General features: G+C 37.3%; 1 long non-coding RNA gene and 1 pseudogene across 2 annotated transcripts in view; both read right to left on the minus strand.

Annotated features, from left to right (window-relative positions):
* Positions 1–13019, minus strand: part of LOC309719630 — a 109127-nt pseudogene that overhangs the window by 94669 nt on the left and 1439 nt on the right. The window lies entirely within an intron of this gene.
* On the minus strand, positions 998–12985 carry LOC309719671. Its single transcript, XR_014280286.1, has 3 exons — positions 12853–12985; positions 2743–3063; positions 998–1957 (listed from the first exon to the last, which is right to left on the minus strand). It is a non-coding gene; the product is annotated as an uncharacterized lncRNA (long non-coding RNA).

A 13019-nucleotide genomic window follows, 5' to 3' on the forward strand; every position in this document is an offset into this window, starting at 1 on the left:
AGGATCAATTGTGGCTTATATTTTTCATCTTTAAGCGCAAAGTAAAAAGTAAAAACATGTCAGTCAGCATGGTGAGCACTGAGTGAAGAATATGTTTGCAGGAATATAAATATATAATATAAGTACAGCTTGTAACATACTATTATTTACATATACATATGTAGCAAGAGTGTGCTACATAATATGTGGTAAAGAATAATGATACTGCTTCACACTTTATTGTTGACCAGTTACACTTTTATTGCCTTTTTTTAGACATTATTTTTATTGTTGTTATGATTTAGTTTATTAGTTTTATTGATGTAGTCCCCAAAACATCAAAATATGCCATTTCAAAGGACGTGAAAAGGGAAAGACCATCTCTTCACCTACTCAACGACATATAAAAATCTTGCATGAAACAAAGATTTCACATTTTGAGTCATCAGTCCATAAAACTGCCTTCCAGTCTACAGTAGTCCATCAGATGTGTTTCATGGCCCAGGCAACCCTTTTTTTTAACTTATTCTGGAATCTTATAAATGGTTTTCTTGTTGCAACTCGACCTGTCAAACCTGCAACTCAAAACCTTCTCTTTACAGTCAAAACCGAAACTTGCTTACTATAATCACTATCAAGTTTTGAAGCTGTGGTCTTATTAAGTGTCTCACACAAGCTATTTACTTTCAGAAATGTATCTTCTGATTCTGTGTGGTTTGAGGTCTGCAGACCTCTTCCCCTCGGAGTGCCTCTTGATGGCAAAGGAAACTGCAGGCTGACATAATACTCACAAGGGAATGGTACCACAGCATGTTCCAACACTACTTTTACAAAAGCCTCTATCTGTAGGAGCAGGGCTGTAAGTAATCAAGAAAACTTTGGACGCATGTAGGAAATGGTAGCACAAACTTTCAAGGCTTAATCCATTTCCGTTGCTGCAGAACAGCTTTAAGTTGTTATACATAATGTGTAGCAAGAGTGTGGTACATAAATGCATGCCCTTGTGGTTAAAAAAAACCAGAAAGTACTTCTTCAGACTTTAAATTTAGTTTTATTTATGTAGTCCCACAACGCAAGATATGTCTTCTCAGAGAACTTTAGCCAAGGCCCTTTTATATACAGTGGCTTGCAAAAGTATTCAGTCCCCTTGAACTTTCTCACATTTTGTCACATTACAGCCACAAACATGAATCAATTTTATTGGAATTCCACGTGAAAGACCAATACAAAGCATACCACATCATCTGTAAAAAACAGCGGAGGCATGTCATGGCTGCCAATGGAACTAGGACACTAGTGTTTATTGATGACACAGGACAGACGCAGCCGAATGTATTTTGAGGTGTTCAGAGACATACTGTCTGCTCAAATCCGGCTAAATGCCATCCAGTTGAAGTTCTGTTGCCCGACACTACACAACATAAAAACGTGACCCTTTTTAACTTGATTGTTAATGTTCGACTCAGATGTTATTTCAGTTCTTTAGCTCCTTTCCTCTAAAGTTTTTGCTCTCCCCTTTTCCATGGTCTTTTTTTTCTTTGACTATTCCTGCTTTTAAGAACCAGAAATAAACATTTTTGTTACCTCTTTATTCACACCCTGAAATCACATTGTAAACTATATGGTTTATTATAAAATGCAACACAAACACACCAAAGGGTGTAAACAAATGTGTCCTTGTGCACTACATATGACAAAAGAAAAAAGAACAAGAAGAAGAAGAACCTAGTCCTCATTTGCACACCTATAAGGACACACAGCGAATTTACAGCAGGTGAAAGGTGACACTAGGTGTTGGAGTAAGGACTCATTTCAGTCATTAAAACAGAGTTGTCTGGAGATTCCATCCTTTGTGGGACAGCAGAGCCTTCCAATATTGTTTTTTTCTTCCAAGTGAAGTAGATCCAAATCCCACTTAATGATATAATTACCACCGCAATTACCACTGCTTTCAAACCATGTATGAACCAGGAAGTACCTGTGTAGAGACACACACATATTTCTGAAAAGTTAGAGCTGTGAAATAAAACACACTTGAGAGTTTTCACTCTTGCACCATATTTTACAAGACAAATGTCACAGTCCTCCTCTGTATCCTGTTTGTGTGCTGGTGGCTGTGTGTGTATTCTCTCATCCCGCCTTACCTTACAGGGGAGGGATCTGCCAGGATCCCCATCCCCATATCAGATGCACCTGAAACACTCAAGCATGTGTGTGAAGCATCTGGCAATGACCTGACTCCTATTTCAGCTGGGATCTGACCTCTAATCTTTTCCTAAGTGTTGTTTAACTGTGATAGTGAGCTCCTCGCTGATTTGCAAGTCCTTTTCCCTGTTATATTCACAGATATTTCTAATGTGTCTCATGCTGTCTATATAACGGTTCAGCAGAGCCCTGTGAGAGAGTGTGTTGCAGAGGAGATTCTGTACAGGAAACTGAGAAGACACTCAGATTCACAGAACTTTCTTTCTGTCAGAGTTTGTTAATAAGAGGCTTTTGAACTTAGAACTTGTGAAATAATTTGTAGCGCTTGAATTCACTTTAGGGTGATGAGGGCGATTTATCTCTTTTTCTTTTCATGTGTTTGGTTGGATAGGTTGTTACTGACATCTGGTGAGAATTTCATGTCAATAGCACCTTTAAAATTACATTTACTTAGAAATTTGGTGATGTGTTCAATACTTCTTTTTACACACTGTATATATGCATATGAATTACCAGAACAATGTTAACTTTCAATCTAGTAATGCAGGGAAAAATTACCTTGAATAAAAATCTGTAAAGTCCGCTCAGCTGATATTTTTCCAGCTAAATTAAAGGTCAAAAAGTTATATTTTCCGCTGTCTGTACTGCTCAGGTTATGTATCCTAAGTGTTCCATTACTGGGATAAAACAGAAATCTTTCATCTGTCGTATTATATTTAAGACTGTTGCTTCTCCTGAATTTTATTACTGATGTATTTTTTAATAGTTGTAATCTGAATATTTCTGAGGTGCTGTCCGTCAGTTTGATGTCCAAAGTTCCTCTCAAAGTTCCATAACAATGAGCTCCATCTGGTCTGCCGTCACAGTAACTTTCCACACCTGTAAATAATAACAATAATAAATTAAAAAAAAGATATCACTCATTTCAGTGTTCAGTCGCTACCAGAACATTTATGGCAACATTTCCAAATGTTTACCTAAAACAGAAATAGTGCGACCTATCTCAGGTCACACAAAGTGAATGAGCATTACACAGGTCTGTGACTAAACCATAGCGAGGCTACAGCCAACTATTTCCTAATCAGAGTGAGTCTTTTTCATAACAAACATTTAAAAATTATGGGTTTCATGTCCAAATAATAAAATGACAAGACTGAACCTGATATGAAAGAAGGTTACTCTTCATATTGCCTTATCATCATAACATCATGACCTATGTAGATACTTAAGACAGACCAATTTAAAATGTCAATAGCTTAAATAAAAAAAAAAAACATAGCAAGAATGAACAATTTTGATCATTTGATGTTTCAGGGAACTCCTCACATTGGTCTAGTTAAAACACTAAAAATGATCAAATAATGCAGAGTATTTGAATTACACTAACATAGTGTCTGTAAAATGCAATTAAATAAGTAATTGAGGGATTTTCCAAAACTTAAATGCATTAAATAAATATTTGAAAAAAGGGTACGCCTTTCATCCTATTTTATTATTGATATTATTATTCAAATATAAATTAATCAGCTCCAACAGTCATAACTATATTTACTTACAGCATCTGCAAGGATGTTAAGATCAACCACAATAATTATTTTATCTGAACTGAGCACTAAATTTTCTGGAGTGGAAGATTGCTGCCACACACCACGTGGACCTGTGCTTTAAGGACACTGTCAGGGCTGGACTGGGACAAAATTTGTGACTAGAGACCTGCTCACCAGGTATTATAGGAAAAACCATAAAGCCTTTGAATGAAAACAAACGTGATATATACTGTCTTGTTGGTATATATGTATCAATCTAATAAACTTAAACCTACACCATCCTCCCTATTCTGGTCTTCTAAACAGTACTTAGCCGAAACCCAAAGACTGCTTGGTTGAGTTAACTTCCTGAACTATCTACAACACATAGTGGAAACCTGAAATTAGAAGACTAGAGGTGAAACTTGATCATTACTGAATATTAAAAATAATAAATGACAGATTTAGTGATATTTTCATAAACTATTTATTTACCACATAAAAAAAGGAGCATGGCAGGGCAAAATATTTTTTCTAACATGGCAACCTTTAAAAAGTGAAAGAAGACAGCATGAACACACAGAATAATTCCAGCTTTGTGCCTTTTTTTCATTGTAGCTGAAGCACAGGACAAATTGCGTTCCTTTTCACCGCAATATGAAACGCGTAATATTTTCTCTACGAGAAGATTGCGTTCTCTAATAACTAACCTTATGAATAAAATAAAGTTTACCATTAGTAACATCGTAGCACCCGCCCAGCAGTATAGAAACTCCGTCATGCTGGCTAATACGCAGTGCGAGTTATTGTTACTGACTGTAAAAAGTTAGCACAACGAAAGTAAACTAAACTTGGTTTATATCTGACCCAGATAGACTGCAGGTCATAACTTCTCACCTGAAGTTCAGTTCCGCTGATACTCGGACCAGCGGTGAGGCAGGAGGCCCACCTGCTGGCCTCCACCACTTGCTAATGTTATTGAATCTGTGGAAGCTCTGCTATAGCCACCACCAAACAATTGAGTTATTTCTACACATCTGCCAGTATCTGGCCAATCCACCACCTTTCATTGTTTATACCGTTACGAAAAGAAAACCCATAAAAATTAAAAATCACAATCGGCCCACCTGGCAAATGCCCGGTATGCCCGATGGCCAGTCCAGCTATGGACACTGACAGTATGACCCAAGGTTTTGATTCATCTAATAAACTAAACATTCATCCTGCTGCAACCAGGTAAAAGGGACCTAATGTTCAACTTATCCACATTTAACTGTTTTACTCTTTGGTGGAGCTGCGGACCCTATAATGTTTTGTTGTTGCTGTTGTTGTTTTTTTTATTTTTTTATTTTTTTATTTATTTTTTTGCTTTAAATCTCTTTTTACTTTTTGTCAGTCTCTAAGGGGATACCAGGAGGCGAGAAGTGACGCTGCTTCCTGGTCCCAACTCTGTTTAGCCACGTTTTGAGGTTTAATAAATTTGTCAAGGTTTGGAGAAATGAGAGTTGCTTCATCCAAATTGGGATGGATCCCCTTTCCCATAAAAAAAAGACCAGGTTTCCCCCACAAAGTTTTGCAATTATATACAAAAAACATATTGTTTTTTAGGGCACCACTCGGACAGCCAGCAATTTTAGAAAAACTAAGATATCCTGTACTTGTTTGACTTGCTGGTAATGGTAACAAATGAACACTACAGAGTACAACATTGTTTTACCAAAGTTACACAACCATGCAATAGTTTTGTCACCTTCAATTGACTAAACCAGATGTCGTTACCGCTGGCGTCAAAAAAGATTTTACTGAATTTATGTTTACCGTTAGCCAAGCAGTTTTAAATTTCCCTCACCGTCCCCTGCTCTGGCACCTGGAAGACAATTGACTGTGGTTGCTGATGTCTATAACTTCACGTTGCTCAAAGCAGCATCAGAATAATAATTCCTCTGCAGGTGTGTACCGGGGATTTGTTTAGACTACAACAATGTCAGACTTATTTTACTGATTCCCATTGCTGAAAACAACAACACATTGACTATAAAACGAAGTATTAACGAAGGACTACAGGAGAAAATTTGAACAGCTCATCATGACAGACTCCAAACATCATCAAAAACAACCCAACTACAGCTCCCATGTCTGCTCACTGTCGATCCACTCAGTAGCTTTCAGAATAACTAAACATGTAAGCGGCTCTGAACTGAAGCAAAGTGTCAGTGATAAGCCTCGAATGAGAGGGGTTTAAAAATATTTTTTTTAAAAGCTGGTTTCAAGACTTATTGAAGTTTTCTTTATTCTTTCATCTGCTGAGAGGATAAAAGGAAGTGACAAGTTCTTCCACTTTTTAGCTTAAAGAAAACAGAATTATGTCGTTACGGTCTGAGAGTAAGAGAACGAAACAATCTTCATTTATTTTAAAAGAAGTTTTGAATCTGAGATTATGTTAATAAGAAAACTGTGTTACTGTATTAAAGAGAAATGATCAGTTACAGATATGTGGATAACAAAAGCACAAGATCAATTGTGGCTTACTTTTCATCTTTAAACACAAAGTAAAAAGTAAAAACATGTCAGTCAGCATGGTGAGCACTGAGTGAAGAATATGTTTGCAGGAATATAAATATATAATATAAGTACAGCTTGTAACATACTATTATTTACATATACATATGTAGCAAGAGTGTGCTACATAATATTTAGTAAAGAATAATGATACTGCTTCACACTTTATTGTTGACCAGCTACACTTTTGTTGCCTTTTTTTAGACATTATTTTTTATTGTTGCTATGATTTAGTTTATTAGTTTTATTGATGTAGTCCCCAAAACATCAAAATATGCCATTGCAAAAGGACTTTACATACAGACCAGACACTTTCTCTTACTTATTTGACGTATGCTGTTACACACTGAGGAACCATCCCTTCAGCATGAAACAAAGATTTCACATTTTGATTCATCAGTCCATAAAACTGCCTTCCAGTCTACAGTAGTCCAACATTTGTGGTTCCTGGCCCAGGCAACCCTTTTTTTTAACTTATTCTGGCATCTTATAAATGGTTTTCTTGTTGCAACTCGACCTGTCAAACCTGCAACTTAAAGGCTTCTCTTTGCAGTCAAAACTGAGATTTGTTTTCTACAATCACTATCAAGTTTTAAAGCTGTGGTCTTGTGAGGTGTCCCACACAAGCTTGACTTTCAGAAATGTATCTTCTGATTCTGTGTGGTTTGAAGTCTGCAGACCTCATCCCGTCAGTTTACTTAGAGTGGTTCTTGATGGTGAAGGAAACTACTGACTGACATCTTGACTTCATTGCAATTTCTGTGTAGGAAATATTTTTAAATGTTATGATGGTCTGTCTTTCTTCTAGGGTTAATTTCCTTTTTCTTGCCATTTTTATGGAAACACATGATCTTCTGCTGTACATTACAGTTCAAATAATACTCACAAGGACATGGTATCACAGCATGTTCCAACACTAGTTTTGCAAACACCTCTATCTGCAGGAGCAGGGTTGTAAGTAATCAAGAACACTTTGGACGCATGTAGGAAAAACTTTCAAGGCTTGAGTAACCTCCATTGCTGCAGAACAGCTTTAAGTGTTGGTGCTTCACTTCTTGTTCCCTGAAAAGGGAAGTGGTAACATACTATACATATATGCACATACATTAACATGTTGTGTAGCAAGAGTGTGGGAAATACTTGCATGCCCTTGGGGTAAAAAAAAAAATAGTAGTACTTCAAACTTTGTTTTTGACCAGTTATACTATGGTGTTTTTTATTATTCAGTCCCACAACACAAGATATGCCTCCTCAGATACCTTTACCCAAGGCCCTTTCACATAGGACATAGCATGCATTGCGCTGATCACTAGCTAGAGAGAATGATACATCATACAGCCATGTATACCAGCAATAATTTTGTAAATGACAAGCGTCACCAATCAGACAATATCACGTCAGACAGGTTTTTTTTTTTAAAAAAAGAGTCAAAACTGAAAACCTGGAAACCAAAACTTTGTCAAATGTGGGTTTTTTTGCAACATTCTTTCCACAAACTCAAGTTTTCAAACAGTTGCAACATCTTCCACACTGTGTCAGTAGCTTCTGTACTGCATTTTCATCAAAATGGTGGTAAAAAAAAATCGGCACAATTGTTCTCTCATGTCTTCAACCCAGCTGCGATGGCTGTACGCAATGCGCCAAGTTACAAAAATCCAAAGGTGAATGACCAGCCGATGTACTGCCTTTAAATTGGTAAATTCAGGATGTGATCTCACAAATTGTCTTGCGACACCCACAACACAAACAACACATCAAGCATAAAAACCCCATAAGGTCTCCCAGCAGCTCACAGAGAGAAAGCCACCAGTATCAACTGTCCATTAAATACTATGTGTTATAATCTCAGGATAATAATGCTCGAAGACTCAGGGTCCACAATCAGGACGTTTACTGACCACTTTCGGAGGCATCAACAGTTAGCCACAACACATACAGGAACATGTTTCCCACATAACATTCCGACAGGGAAAGCCCTGAAAAACCTCTGAAGGTTCCAGGGTGTAATGCCCCAAAACATACATTAACATCAACACTCTCTACAACACTATGGATCAGGTTAAATAGTTGTCATAGTATCTCAATGGCATAACGATACTGATATTATTGATAGTATTGTTATCAGTCTGGAGCATGGGTATATCATGGGTTTATATGAATGTATTAGCATCACTTCTAGACTCATCACAGTGTTAGCCAGTGCAGAAGTTTAAAAATGTCTTGTTTATGACTGCCGATATGATGTTGCTTTGTCATTCACCAGAGATGGGCAGTAACGCGTTACTTGTAACGCATTACTGTAATCTGATTACTTTTTTCAAGTAACAAGTAAAGTAAGGGATTACTATTGCAAAAACGGTAATTAGATTACCGTTACTTTCCCGTAGGAACGCTGCGTTACTGCGTTACTAAAACCGTGATTTTTTGCGAGAATGTCTCACGACAGTGGCGTAAGCGAGTGCGATGTTCGTGACAACAGCTGTGTGCAGATCAACAATGGATCACATATTGATTGTGGGAGAGAGTATGAGCGTGCAGCGTTTAAAGCGTGGAAGTACTGACCTTACTTTGAGTTTGATTCCATAAAAAGTGACAAAAACATTAGCGTCCGTTGTGCGTGGGAAGAAAACTTCTTTTTACAGCGAAAAAAACCCCTAAACTTCCAAGCAAGTACCGAGTGCGCAACGACGTAATGGGAAACTCACAGAGAAACTCGCAGATTCTTCAACTGACCGCGACACACCTGCACCAGGGTAAACCTCCGCCTACCGCAATCCTGCTTTACAGGTGAAAATAGAGCAACAGGACCACTGAGTCTTTGACTTTATTTATGTTCTGCTGTGTTTTACTTGCATCTATTTGAAAGAGTGAGTGTAAACACAAAAAATATTTTATTTTATGTGCTGGAATGTGCAGAAAATTTAAATGTTAAACAAATTTCTTCAAGTCAGAGAATGTTGCATATAATTAAATTTTTGCTTGATGCATAAAGTTAAAAGATTAAAACTGATAAAACAAGTTTAAAAAAAAGAGATTTTTCCATTTGATTACATTTTGTATGATGGATTATGCAGAAAAAGTAGAATTGGGCTGAAAGATCTATCGCTTTATCACCTCTTCAGGTTGTAAATCGTGTTTTTTAAAAGTAACTAAGTAATTAATTACTTTTGAAAATAAGTAATCAGTAAAGTAACTTTTGGGGGGAAGTAATTAGTAATTAGTTACTGATTACTTTTTTCAAGTAACTTGACCAACACTGTCATTCACACACAGGAAGCATTTACATGTACAAGGTGGTTCTCAAGCCAACTTAAATTTTTAAAGGTTAAACAGTGTCACTCAACACTGGTCATGTTTGATTCAAAGAAACATGATACCGATATAATAGACTTAACATTGACTATTAACTGCAGCTACATTAAATAGTCATTTCTGTAAACTCAACCTAAACAAGAGGCAAGGGAGAACTACATCCCTAAAGCTTTACATAAAGAGGTAATCTGACGATTTTATTCTCCTGTAGCTGCAGGAGAATAGAGGGTGCAGGAGGGATAGAAAGATATCGTTAGCTTCATAGCATAATTGCCTAAGTCATTGACTTAGTCAAATGACTTAGGCAATTATGCTATGAAGCTAACGATATGTGAGTTAAACTGGCTTGACTTTACCAAGTCAAAAACTAGTCAACTTGAAATAAAAACAGAAGCACAAAAAACACTCACAGTGTGGGTAACACAGTGCTTCTAATCAAACCTAGAGAGAATATATTTGTCAATTTTCAGTACCCACCCCCCTGTACAGGACGGTGATTTTCTACTGGGTCTTACCCAGTAGATGATGAAGGGTTTAGCTGGAGCCAGTGTGGGTGAGGGGACTCGCCCAGCCTGACTGCACTGATGACCAGGTGTCTTCCCTGATTGCCCTGATATGAAGAAACCTGAGTACGCTTGCAGGTCAAACTGTATCATCTCCCCTCTTGATTGTGGTACTTGTTAACCTATAGCAGGGGTAGGCAACTCCAGGCCTCGAGTGCCGGTGTCCTGCAGGTTTTAGATCGCACCCTGGGTTAACACACCTAAATCAAATGATTAGTTCATTACCAGGCCTCTGGAGAACTTCAAGAAATGCTGAGGAGTCATTTAGCCCTTTAAATCAGCTGGGATGGATCACGGACACATCTAAAACCTCCAGGACACCGGCACTCGAGGCCTGGAGTTGCCTACCCCTGACCTATAGGATGCTTTTAGAAGCCTAGAGTGCAGCCTTCGAGGGTGTGTTACCTGGAAAGGCTAGAACAACCTACACAAGCTGTTTGGAGTAATAAGGATTAATACTCAGATTTATACCTTTATTTTCTTTTACAAAGGGTTAAGAGAAAATCTACAATTAAATTGACTCTAATTGTGAGAGATTTTATCAAAGCAACTTGGCACAAGCAAAGCAAAAGCACAAATTTTAAAAAATCAAATCGCATCCATCTAATTCACATATCTAATGAAGCTACTCTGAGCTAATGCTGATTTTGTTCTTATATTTGGGAGGAGAGAGATTCGAGGAGATCTAAAGAAGCATTTATATGCATGCAGATGAAAACGACACATGTTGCACACAGCTAGGGCTCAGGGATAATCCAATTTTTCTTATTATATTATTCTTTCTATGATTTAATCAGCTTTAGCGCATATTTATGTAAATTAGATCACAAATTGTTACGTTTAGTTCAAAGTTAAAATGATATTCACAAACTGAGGCTGTATTCATCTGATCTTTATCTGAATTTTAGGTGTTTTTAAAAAAATATATATTTCACTGTTATTCTTATAGATGAAGCAGCTCAAACATCTTTCAGTGATTTTATTGGATGTCATGGCTGCAAAACATGTTACTGATTTAAAATCAAGTATTTGTGAAAGACTACATGAGAATAGTTGAACAGCTCACCATGAGACACTCCAAACATCATCAACAACAGTCCAACTACAGTTTCCATGTCTCCTCACTGTTGATCCAGTCAGCAGCTTTCAAACTTCAAAACCAAACGTGTGTGTTTTGCTCTGAACAGACTGCAGTGTGTCCTGTCAGCAATCGGCCTCAAAGGAGAATGTGTGAATGTGTTGGTGTCAGGTTTTACTGAAGTTCTGTTTATCTTTTCACACACTGAGAGGAAAAAAGGAAGTGACATCAGTTATTCTTCCACTTTTTAGCTTTCAAGCAAATAGACTTCATGTGTGAAGGACTGTGAGAAGGAGAACAAAACATTTGTCATGTATTCTAAAAGAAGCTCTGAGACGGAACTTAAGCTGACTTAGCTTTAGACGTGATGTTCATTGGATTTTTGTTCCCTTTGTACAGAGATGAGCTATCAAGAAAGCAACTCGCTAGTACTGACTATGTGAAAAATTTAGAGTGATCACATTAGATGTAATAGTAATACATTTCAGACTTTTTACAGTGTTACTCAGTGCAGCAGTTTTCAAACTGTTTTGATTATTGTAACAGATTCATTCACACTGTACTGTTTTTTCACACTTGTCTAAACTTCATGCTTTTTCTTTATAATGTTCCTTTTCTCAAGCAAAGTTTCTCACACCATCTTCCTCTTCTTTGCTCAAGTAAGGTTAGACCACCCAACAATGGTCATAAACCTACAAAGCCGACAGAGGAAGACGTGTGTTAAACTGGCTTCTAAGTACAAATAAGCTGACATAAGATTCAACATTTGACAGTGCACATGTTACGATGTGGTGCTACATATATAAATCTGATCTGGATTGTATTTAAATTAATGAGATCTGTTTTTGTTTACAATTCAAGTCAAAAAATAGTGGAAATGAAAAATGAAAGGTTTTTTGGAGATTCAACTTAGAGAAAACTCTGGCTTCCAGTAGTGTCTTGAAAGGAGTGCATATGAATGTGAGGGGCTATTTATTTTTCATAGCAATGCTATTTAGGTCTTGAATGCAGGGCCGGGGAGTTTTAGCCTTTTTATCAACAAAGAAAAACCCAGGTGAAGAGTTAGGGATGTATTTCTCCACTGCCTCTTGTTTATGTGGCAAGAGGTTATAGAGATGACTGGTAGGTAACGTAGCTCTAGATAACAGCAAATGTTAATGTCAGTTAATGTGTAACAATGTGGCATCATGTTTCTTTAAATAAAGCATGATCAGTGTTGGGTGACATTGCTTAATATTCGTTACGCAAGCAAAAAAGAGGAAGATGGTGTGAGAAATTTAAGTTAGCTTGAGAAATGGAACTTTACAGAGAAAAAGCATGAGGTTTAGACCAGTGTGAAACAAGAGTGCAGTGTGAATGTATCTGTTTTACCACCTTGTAAATGCAAATCAGGTTCCTTTGTGTGGATCACAAAGCAAAATCAAATCAGCAAATTCATTTTTTCACACCAAAACGTTTTTTAAATAAAAACACAAGTTAAGACTTTGATGAGGCTACAAGTGATGCTAATAATCTGACCACAATTTCAAAGTTTTCAGATGCAAACAAGTCAGTACAAGAGAGATGATAAATTGTCAACATGTGATATCCCAAGGTCCCAGATTGATTACCGGTTGGCCGTGATCCCTACCTGCCTCAGGTACTCCAAGATCACAGCCACTCGCTGCACATGCACGCACAGGTGTCGCTTTGAATGATGTGTGTAGAAGAAGCATCCAGCCCATGAAGTGTTGGAGAGTTGCTTGGGGTCTGAGCAGAATGATCATGTCGGTTTTTACCTTCATTTTAATAATATTT

This window comes from Aulonocara stuartgranti (assembly GCF_965226115.1).
Source record: "Aulonocara stuartgranti genome assembly, chromosome: 2".
NCBI classification, from domain to species: Eukaryota; Metazoa; Chordata; class Actinopteri; order Cichliformes; family Cichlidae; genus Aulonocara; species Aulonocara stuartgranti.